We start from the raw sequence: 19,277 nt of genomic DNA, 5'->3' as shown, positions 1-19,277 counted from the left end.
AAATAAAATTGTTTAGAGTCAGGCGGTAATAACGTAATACTAATACATTTATCAGGCACTCTTGATGAGTGATTTTCATAATACATATTCTAAGTAAGGATCGTTTGAGTAAACAACGATAGCGAATGGAAAGGTTGAAGAATAAATACTACATTTATAAACTAAAATGGGTGACGCGACCAGCGGTGCGACCTGCGACTCATATCAGCTGTCACAAACAAATAAATTATGCCTTGTAAACTTCCTGACCAGCGTTGCCAACTTCGAGTTTTTCTTGCCAGATCTAGCATTTTTTAATATACATAGCTTGCGAAATATGCATCTGCCATATGGCGTTAAATCTAGCGTTTTTGATAAATCAAACAGCGTAAGATTTCTCACAAAAAAAGCTTGAATATTATACCAATTTGCTTGATAATGTAACGTATTATTACGATATTTAAATGATGACCAAATTTCGTACCTGATTAATAATCGTCATTCAAAGAACAAAAACAGATGTCGCTACTCGAGTGTAATTTTTTGTTTGATTCGAAACTTGACTAATTTAAACTGTGATTATATTTCGGTTAAATGATATAGGTATGTGTAACTTGCGGTACAATTAATTCTCCTTGACAATGCTCATAATTTATTATAATTGTATCCTTGAAGTGAATTTTTGTTAATTATAAGAAAATCTAGCGTTTTCTTCTGCTAACAAGCTTATTTTATTACCCTATCTGCCATATTTTTGTCAATGCCAGTTGGCAACACTCTTTCCGACGCTCAGAAAACCGCTCATTTTAAATGACATCTGCATTTTTGACAGTCGCAGATCCTGCCGCTGGAATGAAGGCCACACGATCGAGCTACGCAGAAACGACTACTAGATATTGCGACAAGCAGTGTTCATTGTAGGGATGGTCTTTACATGGGGATATGATGCTTGGACATGCGGGGGGATATATTAATAATATGTACCTGCAAGCAGCGTGGTGGGCAATTTGATCAGCATTCGCCACGCCGCTTCCCGTGGGCTTTGCGTCTAGGACGTTCGCATTCATACACCCAGGGGCGGCTCTGCCTTAAGGGTTCGTAGGGACCATCCCCACGTCGTTAACATGTCAAAAATACACGTCCGATATTTTTATCATTGCCTTAATATACCTACGATTAAATGAACTATTTAATTTATTTTATCCATCTAAACCCGTCCCAATTTTATAGAGATATTTATTATTATTATACAAATAAAAAAGCGATGATTGTAAATTATATAATAACATAATAATGATTACGCGTTATTATAATAATTAATTTAATTAAATACGCCCTATTTCACGGTGACACCTATGTACAAATTAAGAAAGCAATGGCGTTTATTTTTCGCTGACCGGGTGGGGGTCACTCGGTCCCATCCCGTCGGTACAAAAATCTCGTTATACAAACGATGTGAATGCATTAGTAAAATCATATTATTATAAGTAGCTTGGTACATAATGTATAATATGAGAAAGTGTGTGTATTTAATAAATTAATGGCTAAACCCCACCACCTAGTAAGTCGTCGAGCCGCCACTGCATACACCCAACAGTACACTTCACTACATTATCTTTTGAGAATCTGCAACTCTCTCAAAACCTAGAGTAAAAGGAGGAAGAAGAACACACGATGAAAGTCCAAAAATCAAATGTTCTGAATCCATAATAATTATTGCCAAATAAAATATTAAAGTCTGTAAACCACCTCAGTCAAAAGACGAGTTATGTTGCGAGCAGTAAAATGGCAATCACTAACGGCAGCGAAGCCTTCGCGCGAGTTTTGACAACCTCTGACCGCAGGAGGCGGCGAGTTCGAATCGAGATATGACGTCACGATGATGTCACCGAATAGCATTGTTAGCGCTGGGCCCCTAGCCATGCCATGGTGCTTGTGAAGTCTGGCTATAGATCTACCATCATAAATTGGCATTTCAGTGAGGGCGCTAGTATGACATTGAGAATATTACCATAACTAACAAAAAAATGGTAATTTATAATTTTTTATTGGTAGTAGATTTCTGTACAAATATTATGCAATCTATAATTCGAGAAACATGTTGTAAAATTAAATGGCATTTGTAACAAATTTATCCTCGATAGACAATTTTAGTTTCAAATTCGACCGGCTGCCAACTTACGATGGTAGATCTTTAACTAAATTATTATAAAAATGTTACTTTTTTTTTCATGGTGTGCGCAAAAAACGCACAAACGGTCTCTGGCACTTGGAGAAAAACCGACAAAATTTAATTATAAAAAATGAGTGTGCGAAATAATGTCGCTAATTGGTGATGATGATGGGTGATTGTGGGTATCAACAGAATTAATAATAATATACTGTAGGCGCTTCCATACTTTTAATATTAATACTTGAACATTGCCATAGCTGTAGGAAGCAGGCGAATGTTGAAAAATTGATAACGTTAGAATATGTTTTTATATCAGTATTATTAATACAATATAATAGGCAAGATGTTTTGAGACTTTGACGGTTGTTTATCGTGATAGATTTTTGGGTTTTCACCGCGTGTTCTTCCTCCTTCTTTACTCGACATTAGGGCTCTTGAATATGACCTATGCAACAAGCCCGAAACGTCGAGGAAAGAAGGAATAACCCAAAAATCAATTACGACAATTATAAGCAGTTTCTTTTTTCAACTTGTACATACAAATATAATGGAGATGGGCAATATCATGATGGATGCAGAGGCTGAGTGACCGGCTGTGGAGAGACAGAACTCGGAATAGAGATCTTGGATGACGGTTTTGCTGTCGGACATAGACCTCTAAAGTCTAAATGGACTGCGCCAGCCTAAGTAAAAGTAAATAGGTATTAACAAACCGCCCTTTTGGGCTCCGAAGATAAAGACGAGGAATGCTTTTGGTGGAGGATAACACCCTCTTTTTATGACGGCGCCCTTCTGCATCTGTCTCCCACCTGCGCGAGCTCGTAAAAAACAATTAGTCACCGATTTCTGCTAATCATTCCCAGAATCCATTCGGCATTCACCGGTATGAACTGAACAGTGTTTAAAGTTAGTTGCGGCCTCCCTGTCAAACTAAGAAGACGTGTTCTTCAGCACACGCGCAGTGATAGAACAATTATTATTGTACTTACTCATATCTATAATCTCTATTGTATCTCAATAAATCAATTCACTTTCAACAGTGTTACTCCTGAAACAACCCCCCCCCATCAACATTTCAGCCTTCTCTTCTACGAATCCTCCCCGTATTCGTCCAGAGTCAAAGAACGGTTTGTTAGATGGTATGTTAGGATGAGTTTTGATGAACTGATTTATAGACACAACACAAACATATACCCACCAAACCAACCCGCGCCGCACCACACTCGGTCTTAATCGAGCGCATCACGAGGCCCTACGTTTGATGTGAAGCATTAGCAGTTTTTTACGACTGGGAATGTCTCAGAAGCCGATGCCCAAGTCTTGGTCAAGTGAGCTTTGACTGAGTTTACTGAAATATATAATAATTTAATAAAAAAAATGCCGTGGGAGAGAAAGGCACGGAGAATTAACAGAAATAAATGAATTTAATGATATACATATAAGAAAAACATATAAGAAAAACAGCGACACCAGACACCAACACAAATTTTGTCATTAACAGCGAACCAATCGAACGTGTGACCCATTATAAATATTTAGGTACATGTGTCAATGAGAAATGGGACCAGTCTCAGGAAATAAAAACTAGAATTGAGATCGCAAGGAGCGCCTTTCTCAAAATGAGACGCCTCCTTAGCAATCGAGATCTTAACCTAGGTCTGAGACTGCGTATGGTACGTTGTTATGTGCTCTCAATTCTTTTCTATGGTATGGAAGTATGGACGCTAAACCAAGAGATGTCACGGAGACTTGTAGCTTTCGAGATGCGGCTGTATAGACGCATCCTCAAAATTCCTTGGACTGACCGGGTGACAAATGTTGAAGTTCTCAATCGAATGGGGAAGGACCGAGAAGTTCTACGTTGTATCAAAACCAGGAAACTACAATACCTCGGCCACATTATGAGAGGACAAAAATAGAGCATTCCCCAACTTGTCATTCAAGGAAAGATCAATGGGAAGCGTAGCAGAGGACGGCGCCGCATTTCGTGGCTTAAGAACCTCCGTGATTGGCACGAGTGCAGCTCCACCGAACTGTTCCGGGTAGCAGACGACAAATATAAGATCGCCTTGATGGTGGCTGACCTCCGCTAGGGGATGGCACAATAAGAAGATATAAGATACAAAAAACAAAGCTAAAACAATACGGACAAACAAAATTATGTGAAGAGATCTCGACCAGGTCGGACGGCCCGATGGGCCCAACAGCTGGTTGGACCGACATATATACACAGTAGAAAGTATAAAGATGGCACAATATTCTCCACACTCGAGAGGGTAAGCCAGTTCCCAATAACGTTGCATTCTCTGATTGCACCCCTAATAACTATTATGATTGCCAGTTAGCTAAGATAAGAGAAGTCGAAAATCCAAATCAGAGGGTATTAAAATAAAACAATCAAAAATACATCATGACATCTGAACAGATTGGATAGCGACCAGCGTGATGTGCATACTGCTCACGTACTGGCGATAAGACACAACACTCTTCGTTCACTTGGCGTAGCACTACCAAGATAAAATGATAAACATTACTTATTGCGGCACACATTTGAAAATTTGCAACATAATAATTTTATTACCAAATTATTTTACGCGGCGGTGATTTCACTTTTAATTTGTGTTGTATATGTGCTTGTGTAAACACGTGAAGAATTTTAAGATGTCAGCTAATTTAAATAATTATTACAGTATTACGTTATTACGTAAGAGTCTAATTTTATGCAAGTGCTTCGTTGAATTGTTTACAATTTGATTTATATACTCAACTGAGAAACCACTTTCGATTCATACTGGCCTCACACCTTTGAAATTTCCTTATTTTTTTTTCTATGTGCATAGCAACCGAAATTACCCCTTTCAATCAATTTATTAAACTATGCAATGTCTGAAGCACACATCTACGCATCTTATATTCCGTGTTTTGCGATTATAAAAAATCAATATACCTACCTAATAATAATATGTGCATAGATATTACAATGTATGCTCTTCTAGTTAGTATGTACTGCAAGCATTGTGGGTCTCGGGATCCTGCAGAATCCGCCTTCAAGAATGGTAGATTTAAAAGTTGTTTTTTTTTCAATTTGTGTTCGCATTCAATGAACAGGGCAACTGTCAAAAAGTTTGTTAATATAACTTCCACCCTGTGGATGTAAAGATGTAGGATCGCAAAATGCATTTTATTTATTTACTTTCCATATAATAGATCGAACCTGTATCTCTCGGGTATCGCGCCCATGCACATAGACCACTATGCTAAAGGCGTCATACTTAATGGCGACAAATTTTAACTAATGGCTTTTATGGCAGGTTCGATTCCTGCGAGGGTGTCTTACTTTTTTCAAAAAGATTTTTTCTATTGGTTATAAGTTAGGTATCTATAATATATTTCCTCAGAAGTGTTTTCAAAATTGTGTATGTTCAATAATTAGAATGTTACATTCTTAAATCATGTGAATTATTCGTTGATTAACTATTAATAATATATTTGATTTAGATTGATTTTAAACAATTAATAAATTAGCTATTATTGTTTGACGTTTGAAATCTATTTGTGTGTATGCCCGAGTTTAATTTAATTGTAAATATTATAAATACGCCGCACTTCCACTCTATTTTAATGGACTAAGCTCTATTGTGAATAATTGTGGACAGTGATGGACGAAATATATGACAAATAAAATGACACTAAAATTTTAGTCTGCCGAAATCACCTTATACAAATTTTATTCTGAACTCTACCTGCATTATAATAAGGGTTGATTTGTCAACTGCGTTAACATTTGCTATACGTCAATACTTTTTTCTCCCCAATTCCAGATGCTAATCTTATGAATTTAATACACAATGACCATTGTAGAACTATTTTAACAAAGATTTAAAATATTTTAGAATAGTGTTCTTTGAAACAACATACTAACTAAAATTATTTATTACTTGTAAGTATAGATAAATGTACATATCGCACCGTGAGTGTAAAACCAACGTATCTGCAAATTTTTCAATTTCGAGATTAAATGCAAAGCAACTGCAGAAGTCGTGAACCTGATCATGTAAAAGTGAAGTAACTGAAAAACATGCAATATAATGTAGATATAAATCAAATATTATGTTTTTTTTTTAGAAAATCTATTTCTCCTAACAAAACGAAGACTTCAAACCCTAATATATCCAAAATATGTCTTTTGCAGATGCGTTGGTCTTACACTCACGGTGCGATATGTACTTACACCATATTTTGGTAGGACTATTGATGACAATAATGAATTCCTGTAAAATATTTCAAATGCTAGTTAGAATAGTTCTGCATTCAGCTGACATACTATATACTTACAAATAAACTGAACCTACATTGCAATAAGGTCGATTCTTACATTTTGAGTCGGATGCCTATAACCTGTTCTGGAAGAAACGCCAACTTTCGTGGAATGATGCATTTTGTACCTATATCAATGACTGTGGTGCAATTATTAGTCTTAGTAAGTACCTACTAAAGCTATACATTTACACAAAATATAAATATATATCTTAGTGTATCAAGCTACTTAAAATAATTCCTTCATTGTATGTGCAGCCATTGAAAAATAAAGCATTATTTCTAAATTCGGAAGTATTACACTATTACAGCATTCGATGCGAAAAAAATTGCAAAATGCAACAATAATAATCACCTACATTAAAATTTGATACAGCTCGTAATGCATGCTGGGAATCATGCGCCGTGACCGAAACCGAGTGGATTGTTTTGATTTCGAGTGCAATTTATTATTGCGAGATTACAAGACGCTTATTCAAATGGGCGTTGCGGCTCCGTGGCTAAAAGTTTTAGCGGCTGACCGTTTCCGAGCTCGAATCCGGATGAAGTCACCGAAAATTGGCATGCGGGCCTGGGCGTTGGATACACCAGCACCGTTTCAGACCGAAAAGGTGGTCATTAGTGTTCTTGCTCTGAGGTGGTCATTAAATTTATTTATCTGAAAACTTTTCGTGTCCTATACATTCCCGGCGGAGGAAATAAAAGCCAAAAAACACGTATCTAGTAGGTAGTCTTAAGTGTATTTTTATCATACATGACGTGTCAATGAAATCTGCTCGTCCGGCTCTCACATCAAAACTCACCCTCCTGCGACGTGTCGAATACGTCGATGTGACGTCATCGTTATTCAGAAAATACACGTTGCCAAATTGGTCGAATGTGACTTTTTATTTTGAAAAAACATCTAATGTTGCAATCGACAAGTTGCACGCTTAACGTGCTGCGAGTCGAAGACGCCAGGACGCATACAAACATTTAAGAATAATTGGTCATTCCTATACCAGCTCGCAGATCGCCACATCCAAATATCGAAGTTCTTGGAAGGTTTGATTTATGGCTGTGCGACAGACGGGCGAGTTTAGATGTGAGAGCCGGCTTAGAAATAGATTTTACCGACGTATGCCAAATTTATGGGCAGGTTCGGTCGTTAGATGCAATGAATCCAGAGTGTTAGACATTGTGTGAGATAGAATCCTAGTAGACACCCGACCGTTGGGCCGCTCCCAGAACAGATGGGCGAGGATACTGAGAGGATGAGTGTGACAGATCAGAGCGAAATATCGGGACATAGTTGCCAGGAGAACGCTTCTAAAGTCGGCAAAAGACCTGAATGGACTGTATCATCAAACTAAAATAACAACCCCACGTTGAACAAAATAATTAGTATTATGGGTGTACAGTTAACTGCTTTACTTGTTTGTTCATAATAAATAAGAGGACAAATTAAAAAAAATTATATTACTTACGTATCTAATTGTGTTAATTTAAACTACTTCTTTAATGCATGGGAAGAAATTCCATCAAATTCACTTATTACAATTTGTGAAACACTGATCTACGCACCTAGGTCAGTAGTTGTATTTTCGGAACCTCAATTATGGTTTGAATTTAAATAAGTAGGTTAAATAAGTACAAAAATCACGTTGGATTATCTCACGTGAAAATTGAAAACTTGATATCGGCCTAATCCAATAATCTCTCAACGGCACCACACCACGCATGCTGATCTTGAATTAATAATTACAAAGGTACGTTAACATTTACAACAATCAGGCTGCGTGAAAATACCTGATAGAATATGCTAAATACTTAGTAAATAAATGTAACAAATGATATTATGAGGTACCGCTAGCGTGCCTTACAAACTGTACGAGCACCCATGGAAGTGTGTATTCGAGAATTTTATTGAGATATAGTCAACCATTATTTTTAAGAAAATTGAAAGGGCATGATAAGTAAGATAAACACACATCACAAAATTTTCCCTAATGGGGAAAAAATTCGCGGCGCTATTTTATTTGTAGTCTTGAATATACATCAGTGAAACGGCAAATAATTTTCAACAATAGGTAGAACAAAATTTCGCACTCGTTGCCAATCGGAGAGAGGTAGTCGAGATGTGAGCACGTTAATTTGTTTTGTGATGGCGTCGGAGGAATATATTCTTAAATCTTGTAAAGATGACTAAAAAACGTCAGCATGTACTCGAAAAAGAAAACATGTCAATGAATATATTATTTTTATTACTAATATAACAATACACATAACATTAAATTGACACATGTTGAATTTTTATGACAAATTATGTTTCGTTCCACACGCGTCGTTTGCACAATCTGCATGTCGCGTAGTCACGATCTTTTTAGACCATGCATCAGCTAAAGTATCCATAACTCTATTATCATTTAAAAATGTAGAGTTGTGTAATGCAATTTTTGATTATCGATATTCGACAACTTCATAGGTACCTAATTCAAAAGGATTTATTCAACAATACAAAAAATTCGCTATAAATGCACCTAATACTCTTAATTTTGCCTGAAACAACATTTAGAAAACGATTTTGTAAAAAGTCCCACTGCCTTTAACCCTAGCGATGGGTAGGGGGCTCGCCAAAGATCCTGGCCTGGGGCCCACTCCAATATCTCTATTTAAGAGTTTCCCTTTCAGATCATTAAAACAATGATTATGGAGCGCCAGTCTGGCAGGCATACCGTCGTGTCAGAATCCCTGTCCAACCTCAGTCTACCGCAAAATGGGATGGGCCGTGCTCACTAAGGCAATATTTTAAAACATGTTGGAATGTCTCGACTCTCAACATTACTTGCTTATTTTATCGGCTGGTTGGTATGATTGGCGATTGCACACAATAGGTGCTTGTATTTTATAAATATAGTTTATGACTATTTTTATCCATACGATATATTAATAATTCAATTTTTCTCCACAAGAATTGCATTTCATTAGCTTACTCGACATTAATTATTATGCACTTACTCACCGCCATCTTTAGATTAATAAAACCTGAGCATAACTTTTTGCACAAGCAACGAGTGGTCCACTGCCATACTGTTTATTGATAACGTACTTGCAAGCAGAGTTTGGTATTCTACAATGACTGAAGAGTATAAATAAGTTATTAGTTATTGTCGTTTAGAATCGACTGTCACATTGACAAACGTCCTAGTGTATTATGATATTATACACAGAATAAGTTTACTTTGATCGTCACTTCCAATTATTAATAACACATAACCACTAAATCAGATGAACTCCAAGGTATCCAAGATACGTTAAAATAATCTGAAAGAAATCTGAAACTAAGAATACTCCGACAAGTGAACACGACAGACGCGTCAGTATGAGCACTCTATAGACAATGACAGGCAATGACATGTCATCCATAGACAACGGGAGGGGCGAAAAGTATGACCAGCTGTCGTGTAATGTATCGGCTTCCTTCTTCAGTGGGCAATGACTTACTTCATCGGCCGAAATGGTTGCACACAACTTTATAAATTAATACCTATAGGTAGTTTCATGACTATAAATACGCTCCTACTCATTCCATTTTTCTCCACAATAATTATATTGTATTAGCTTATTAACTAACTATCAGTTACAATAGTTCACAATAATAAATTAATAAATATTACAACAACAACACTAATTCATTTTATTCTACATCACTAAATCATCACTACGTTCACAAGGTATTGGAACAACGAAAAACTATGGATTCGAGAGAGCATTTTCATTAGCTAATACATATTATTGAATGTGAAAAAATCCCTGTAAAAAGTGCAGAGAATGTTACTTGATGACCACATGACAGATTATTACTGTTACCATAGTCCAAAAATCGAGAAAAAAAGCGAGTTTTGCTTTACGAGTTGATAATAATCAGACCATAAAACTCAAAAAATACAAAGTCTCCAGAATGTCCTCAAATATTACCAATATATTTTTGGTTTCGTTTACTTGATAAGCGTTATGATACAGAATATTTTATAACACGTACCTATTTAAGTTTACCTACTCGAGAATTAAACCTTGTATACGCCTCACCTATAAGGGAACTCGTTACTTTTGTGTCCCCTGTTGAAGACACTACCCCCTTCCCTAAAAGTCAATATCATTGAGAATTTAGTAAAAATTACACAATACTTTATGATACGTGTAAAATGACACAATTATCCACAAAACAACGATCATCAATGACAATTATGTACCTACTTGTGACAGGTTATCATCTTATTGTCATTTAAACTGCATAATACTAATACCCAGTATTCCAGTTCTTGGTGTTTAAAATGTTATCAGACGGATGCTCCCATCCCGTAGCACATTTTGAACCTTTAAACGAACATTAGCAGTTGGCAAAATCTGACGAAATCACTAAAACAACAATGAGGTCACCTCACGTTGAACTGCACTACATCGACACCTGCATGACGTTTTGAACGTTTTTATCATATTCCACATGCCTACACTTTTCGAATGTCATGTCAAAATCACGTTTTTTTTGGTTTTAGCGGTTGGCTCTATGTATTTTCGATGTCTATTATCTATGGTCTGCAGGTTGGGTTCTGTTAAAAATATTATCTATGGATGTCATGCCGCAAGTATTTTAACGTACGCACACGTAGAAACTGTTAGTGCTCAACCGTAGTGGCTTGGCGGGCGCGGCGCGACGACGTCTTGCGAAACTCAAACGTATAACCGTGTGTGAAATGTTCGTAGACAGTGTCTTTTTTGGGGCATAATACACACGGTTATACGTTTGAGTTTCGCAAGACGCCGCCGCGCCGCGCCCGCCAAACCACTACGGCCGAGCATTTAGTGCAAGAACGTAGTGGTTGCGCGGCGGCGTCTTGCGAAACTCAAACGTATAACCGTGTGTAAAATGTTTGTAGACAGTGTCTTTTTTGGGGCATAATACACACGGTTATACGTTTGAGTTTCGCAAGACGCCGCCGCGCCGCGCCCGCCCAATTACTACGGCCGAGCACTTAACATTCATTGAAATTAGCATGAATAATTCATATTAATTCAAACTACTAATACATTATAGTAGGCAAGCTTCATCAGTGTCATTCTTCAGTGAATTTACAGAGATGGTTCAAAATATTCTGCAAAATGAAAAAACCAGACTAAATTTGTCGCCGCGACAGCGTGACAGTAGGCGACATGCACCATGACATGAAAAGTCCTGTCATTTTATCACGTTTTGGTCCTTATAAGGTAAGCGTTTTGAAAACATGTTTTTTAATGAGTTATTTTTAATTTACAGTATTGACTATGAACACGGGCCGAGTCAAGTTTCATACCAAATCTGTAGATATTTAAGATGGACTGTAGAGATATTAGAGACACCTAGTGACGTGACGGAGATACGATACGTGGAATTTAATACAATTGATTGACGCACAGGTACCTATATCATGAAACAAAGATTATGATCTAAGTAGCGAAATCATGTGGGATAAAATTAATTATACGAGACAATTTGAACTATGGAATTTAGATACTCAAATTAAATAATAACACTTAACTATAAAAACTATTTCAAATATACCTACATATCAGTAGCGAAGGGTGGAGGTAGGCTGTTAAGGTCCGCCATAAATAGTGCATGTTGTATTTGTTTTTATTGAACTAATTTACAGATGGTATTGGTTAGTTTTTTAAAAATCAATTAAACCCTGCCTAAACCAAACTTTAATAGTTTTTGTATATTTTTGGTAGTACGACAAAATTGTACACACTTTTTCATTCATACTTTTTGTTTTCGTTGGATTAAGAACACATAGGTACCTACCTATTAGAAATATTGTTAGCTCATTTATTCGCAATATATTCATTAAGCCCTGCCTGACCAAACTACAATACATAAAAAAAATATTATTCTATCTATAAAATATTCAAAGTTATGTATGGTTTAATTGCATAATTTTAGACATTTTTTACTATTAATCTATTATGGCTTAGTTTTCGCAGGGTTTAATTGAATTTTAACAACTAACCAACTCCATTTATAAATAATTGTAGTCTTATTTTAATGCAACCAAATCCGTATGACTGAAAAAGTTTAGTGTGCACTATTTACGGTGGATTTTAACAGCCTACCTCCACCCTTCACCACTGCTACATAATATGTAAGTACTAAATAACTAAAATATCGCCGAAACATTGGAGCAGATCATTAGATTATCGGTAAAAAGGTAAAACAGTGTAGGTACCTATTTACCAGACAAATCGGTGTTCTTTAAATTTAAAAACATACCCCATTAGGTAAGTATGTATTTTTAACGTAATTTACAGTTAATGTTTTAACGTAATCAGATTAATGTAAATACAGATTAATTAATTCAGTGCCATGTATTTACATACGTTCAATAAAGGTAGAGGGTCACTTTTCCCGCCTTTTCTGCATGTTCAAACCTACCCCACTTGAAAGTGATCGTATGGCTTGGATAAGACCGTCATCTTCCTATGGATAGCATAATTATTATAGATTTGGTTTGGAAAGATTTATTCATAATCACATTTCACATTTTTTTGGAATACCTACTGAAAAAAAAATGTATAAAAATGACTAGTGCTTTACGAAATCGTGAGGTTTATGACATAGCCGTAAAGGAATGTTTAGTGTGTTCATGTTTGCATTCAGATATTATTTTATACCTACTTAAGTATGCGCTTATATTTACCTACCTAAGTATTTAAAAATAGTTTAAGTATTTCCTTATCGGCGTTTTATTAAAAGCCAGCGGCTACTTATTGAACAAACTTACTCTATTTAGAATTCTATTAATGTGTTATCAATATTGTTTACTGAATGAGTTAATCAATTTACTTCAATTGCTTGATACCAACCTATTTTCTGAAATATAATATATTATTTTCCTTTACATACAGATACACAATGATTTCCGAGATGATTAATTATTAATATAACTCGGGTACCTAGGTATGAGTATTATTCGTACAGTAGTTTCATGAAAATATATTTCGTAATATTTATACAGGTGACAGTTGCACAAATACATAGCGTGTCAAACTGACAGAATATATTATTACGAAGTAAGAAGGTACTTCATCTGACATAATAGTATGTATTACCATTATTAATCTATTTTAATTCTGTGAGTATTACAAAAATAGATAGGTATCTAAGGAATATCACGAGAATGACCATAATTAAATTAGGTAAGACAACATGGTTTATAAAAATATGGGAGAACAAAATAAATGTACTAGCTGTTTGTAATTGAAAGGTTTACTTAAATACGTAATACATTAATTTTATTAATTATCATTTTAAATCTGACAATAATTAATCTTATTTTGACCGAGAAACGTGGTACATACTTATGTACATACCTACTGTCAAAAATTACAATAATAATTGTCATTTCTTTGAATGAGTAAATATTTTATAAACTAATGCGATTACTTGTGTACGTATTTTTTAAATGTTGACAATTTGATTAATACTATACCTACTCATTGAAATTACAGTTTATTTAAGTATTGTAGGACACAACAATATAAATAGCTACAGGTATCAATATTTTGCAGCGTTGTTGTTAGAAAAATACAATTTTAATTTGGAACACAAGAAAATAGTTCGTTTCGTTTAATCGGTACTGAATGTTGAAAGTTACGCTAAAATAATAAGAAATTCCGGTTGTTTTGCCGTATCAACTCGACGTAGACTGGTTTTATCGGAGAGTGGATTGCTCGTAAACAACGGTTAATATTATTGACAGCTTTTGACATGATTGCATTATTATTGTCTGCCGCACATGAAACTTCAAAAATACACTATAAACAAACCTCTACTCGGGGAAGATATTTTGCTGTCGGCCAATTCGACGGCGATGTGTGAAAATGTTGTTAATCCAACTGTGCAAGTATTTTGACACTGATCCACGCCGGCACACACAAACGACAGTAATACTAATTAACTTTGCAAAGTTCACAGTTACTAAATTTTAAGATACACATAGATATTTGGAAAAAGAATGAACTTAGGCTAAACTTTGATATTAAACGCGGCAGATATCGGACATTATAACTAAAACTTAACGTAAATATTCCACATTATTATTCCGTTAGAGCTCGCCTGCCGTTACAACGCACGCCTATTGCTGAGGAATCTCGTTTGAAACTTTTTATTTTTTTATTCGCCCCACCAATAATTAACAATGGCCGACGATGGAAACTGTTTTACCGACAGAATTGATACCATACAAGTCACCAATCTCAAAAGGGCGCCAAGTTCAAACGTTGCATAAGTGAAAAATTATTATTGATGTGCAAATATATAATATAATCATATTATTTATTGTAGATAATTTAATATCACAATTGATAAGCAGATAAATAATCGATAAGGAAATCTAAGATAATCCAACATGACATCTATTTCTAGGTATATTATTCACTCACTTAATTTAACCCAGGAGAAACTACATACTTACATTTCTTTGGAACTTTATCTTTATTAACATGATAGGATAATCCTTCATATTATTATCGTAAGAATTTAGGTTACTACCACACTAACTTCTTGTTTAAATGCCATGTTGTTGATATTTCAACATTTTTGCTTAAATTTATACACTGCCGAAATATCTTCAGATTGAATTGAGCATAATATGTTTCTAATTAACTATTTCTTTTATTCAACGAATAATTCACAAGATTTATTATTGATTATTTGATTTGGAAGAGCGCTGATGAGTAGGTATTAAAATTGACCAATCGTTAAAATTTGTCGCAATTAGTATGTCACTGCGTAGCATATTGGTAAATGCGACGGATGGGGCGTAAACCCGGGAGATACAGGGTTCGATTCCCCGTCGGGGTGGCTTACTTTTTTCAAAAAAGATTTTATTACTATACTATTACTATTGGTTATAATATACTCTCTCAGAAAGTGTTTTTCAAAATTATGTATGTTCAATTATATGTTTCGGCAAATTGATAATAATTACTGAGATATGCAGAGATAATATAACTGGCCGTCGTCAGCTGCCTCTGCTTATAAGTTTAAACATGCTTATAATAAAAACTCACTCCTAAATCATTAACTAGACGTGGATGGTCCTTTCTTCGGTGCAGATGGAACATTTATACGTGAAATCTAAGCTGAAATAAAGGTCACTAAGGAAGGCTATTGGTTAGATTATTTGCAAATCATTAGATTCTTTAGATTCCCAAAATTATTTTCTACACAGCCGCCTTCTCAACAAAAAAATATACTTAACGCCTCCTAGAAAAATATCTTCTTTAATCTAACATACTATTGACGTATTATTTTATAACACTTAGAAAGTTGCAGTGACAAATTAGCATTCTTTTATTGTATATTTCCACCTGCATAATGTTTTCAAAAATATGTTATTGTAAATTGTGATAAAATCAACCAAAGTAACATACGCATTAAATACAGAGAATCAAGACAACGAAACATAATTTTTGATCCTAATGAGAAATTAATTCTAATAAGAAAGATTAAGCTGATGCGTTGCTGTCAATTTATAAATATTCATCTCCATTTTTGTCAGCAGCATTCTTAAATCTCCATCAATAGGTTATTTTCAGTTGGATTCCTTTTTCAGTTAACAGATTTGAGACCACCCTGAAGGCACGTTCCGCTAAATTTGATAAAGGAAATGCAACTAAAAACTTTTAAATTATAACTCATAATCAATTTTGTATGTTAACTTAACTAGGTACTTACATAGGTGCGAAAAATTTTTGAAAAAAAATGCTTAATTTTTGCTTCCACCATCCCTTTATTTATATTCGATGCCCCTCAATTGCTTTCGAGGCTCCTACCGCCCCCTGAATTACTCCAACAAGGCAGTATCCATCACCTAAATTTATTGTAAATAACAGTAGGTAGAATGTTGTCAGATTCTTGTAGCAGTGCAGGTGACTCATTTCGGTATTGGTATCGTTACTTTCAAATGACATTAATACAGTTCTAAAGTGATTTCGTCGTGGCCGCTATGACAGAAGAATCTGTCCTTCCTCTACCTATATATTATGTAAATAACCAAAGAAAGTTTACATAATGAATACAAATTGTAAAAATGACTTAATTACAAAATAAATAATAACCAATATAACAAGAAAGTATGTGCTGATCAGATAATTACCACATTTAAATAAATACCACATTTAAATATCACGCTAATTATATGTAATGGACAGCTAATCGTTACACGCCTAGCGCATCTTTAACACTGAAAGACTTAAAGTAAAATGATACATAAATACAATTATAAATTTAACCTATTTAGCATGTCCACAAACATGATATAGTTTTATGGTTCCATCAAATAAGTTAATCGCACAATACACAGCATCATGTAACATCACATCCGTCCTGCGACGGTGTATCACGAAGACCATACTTGTCATAATATATTTTTTATTTACTAACAATGTATAAAATCTTTCTAATGTAAGGAATATAAATTGTTATACAGTTACCAAATCAACCTTAATGTAATAACCATAATGTGTGGGCGTATTATAATATAAATAAAATTTACTCATATTTTCCAATTTTCAAAGCCTGAATGATGCACACGTCTTCTGCGTTTCCAATTTCAAAAACATGATTTTGAAGTCAAATGATGGCATAACAGACGAACATAACAATTGAAAATAGCATTGATGCATTCTCATTATGCACTGAAAAAATTATTGTTCATTAAATTATGGTGGTTACTTAAAAAAAGCAGAACATTTTAAAAAGCATGCAAAAGATTAATTGGAAGGTTTTAGAAAACATCGTGGTCATCAGGATGACTTCATTAAATATTAATTGTGGAAATAATACTTTTACATACTTAGGCTAGACATTTTCATTGGCAGTAATAATGAAATGGGATTTGGAACCGTGGGCAATATTTTTCTTTAGATATTTTTTCATTATATCATATTCAAATACCTACTCACCAATACCCTTTCACACAAATTTCTTTCAAGCACAATCACACTAATAAATTATGTAGATAGTGATCTCCTGATCTCTTATCATAACAACATAATTTTTTATTTATTTTCAACATATTATTTATACATTATTTCGACATCTGTTCATAATTTTGTGAAGCTATTTAGGATGACTACTGACATCTATATTTGAAAATATTTTCATATAAAAACAGAAACTTTTTATAATATAACAAAGATGTCACTAATATAAAAATGTTCTGGAATTCAAAATAATATTATTGTAAAAATGTAATTACGCCAGCGTTTCCACAACTGTATGTATTCAAATGAAGGGTAATACCAAAAATGTCCTACAATGGCCCAGTGGGTCTATTCTATGCTTATCGACCGCTAAAGTGATAAAGTGAAAAATATTATCAAACTTAGGGTAGGTTTGTATCAAAATATTAGCACTTATTGTAACAATTACACGAAGCCGGTTTTTATTGTTGCAATAAGTGCTATATTTTAACAGCACCTATCTTGCTGCTGTTAAAATATCGCACTTATTGCAACAATAAAAACCGGCTTCGTGTAATTGTTACAATAAGTGCTAATATTTTGATACAAACCTACCCTAAGTTTGATATTATTTATCAATTTAGTGTTCGATAAGTATAGAATAGACCCACAGGATTTGTTTGTTAATTGTGTTTGTTCATTACAATTCTTTCAAAGATATCTAAATTGTTTTAATTGTGTTGGTGGCTGATATATTTTTATAAGACAAAGACGTAGGTATACTTATATTGGTTTGGGATTAAAATAATAATTGTCGAGAATAAATTACACATTGCAACAATTATTTTTTATTGTTGAAATGTTACTTTTATAACTTTTGGTTTGGTTTATGACGTCATTAATTTTTCTTTATACATATTGGTGCACAGCAGTGGCGAAGGGTGACTTTTGGAAAGAGGTAGGCTATGGAGATATGAGAGAAGAAATATACTTACTGGCAATAAGAAGATAATCCTATATTACTACTGATGAATAAGTACACACTAATGACAATGACACTAAATCGATGAAATTTCAATAGCTCAATAACGATATAAAACTGAACGATGAGTTTAAATTATGGATATCCCTAAACATTCATACACGTAACATACGCTCTCAATATGTCATCATCGAAGAAACCCGTTGTTATATTGTATCTGTTCCACAACAATTTCACAATTTTACCAGACTACCTAGATATTTTCAAATACTTATATTATATTTATTTTAAAACACTGACGAATGACTTCGGTACAATATCAGATAATTTATCCACATTCAGAAAACACACGCTGAATTTAGATCAGAAATCAAAATAACGTTAATGAATATCATCAACTGACTACTGCCATCGTCTACTATAATACTGATACCATACTGATATCAAATTGTGCTAGTGAACTAACTGATAAATAAGAATCACGAGATACAGTTATTTTTTTATTCTTAAAAACAATTTTCAATTAGGTATATCTTATTGAATCCAAAAGAAATTATTTTTTTAAATCATCTTATGTACTTATTATTTGCTTAAAGCGACAGACATATACAATAAACATATTCCTAAAGAGTGTAGGGCCTACAGTAAGCGTATTATGTAGCGCTTATAGATTCGGTTCAAATTTACAGACATGCTTGATGTTATGTGACGTCATAGCGATATAAAATGTAGTTTGGATTCTGTCAATCGGAATTCGAAGCTAATTCAGTTGAAAATAGATGGCGCTTGTGGCCACTTATTATTTATTCGAAACTCAACTAAATTAAACGGTAAGTATTCTAA

The 19,277-nt window shown here is 34.3% G+C and overlaps 1 protein-coding gene across 5 annotated transcripts in view; it reads right to left on the bottom strand.

Moving 5' to 3' along the window:
* The window catches only part of kst (spectrin beta chain, non-erythrocytic 5 kst), a 130,147-nt gene extending 115,500 nt beyond the window's left edge, over positions 1-14,647 (bottom strand). For 4 of the 5 annotated variants that reach the window (XM_085954075.1, XM_085954076.1, XM_085954077.1 and 1 more), the window contains exon 1: positions 14,312-14,647. The gene's annotated coding sequence lies outside the window, so the exon portion shown is untranslated. The remainder of the gene's footprint in view (positions 1-14,311) is intronic. The other variant, XM_085954078.1, reaches the window with a different exon arrangement.
* Positions 14,648-19,277: the final 4,630 nt, after the last annotated feature.

This window comes from Rhyacophila brunnea, unplaced genomic scaffold (assembly GCF_057557595.1).
Source record: "Rhyacophila brunnea isolate RB1 unplaced genomic scaffold, BYU_Rbru_1.0 scaffold_4, whole genome shotgun sequence".
Classification (NCBI taxonomy): domain Eukaryota; kingdom Metazoa; phylum Arthropoda; class Insecta; order Trichoptera; family Rhyacophilidae; genus Rhyacophila; species Rhyacophila brunnea.
Note: the sequence above shows the minus strand (reverse complement) of the source record. Positions and strands in the feature narration are given on the sequence as shown.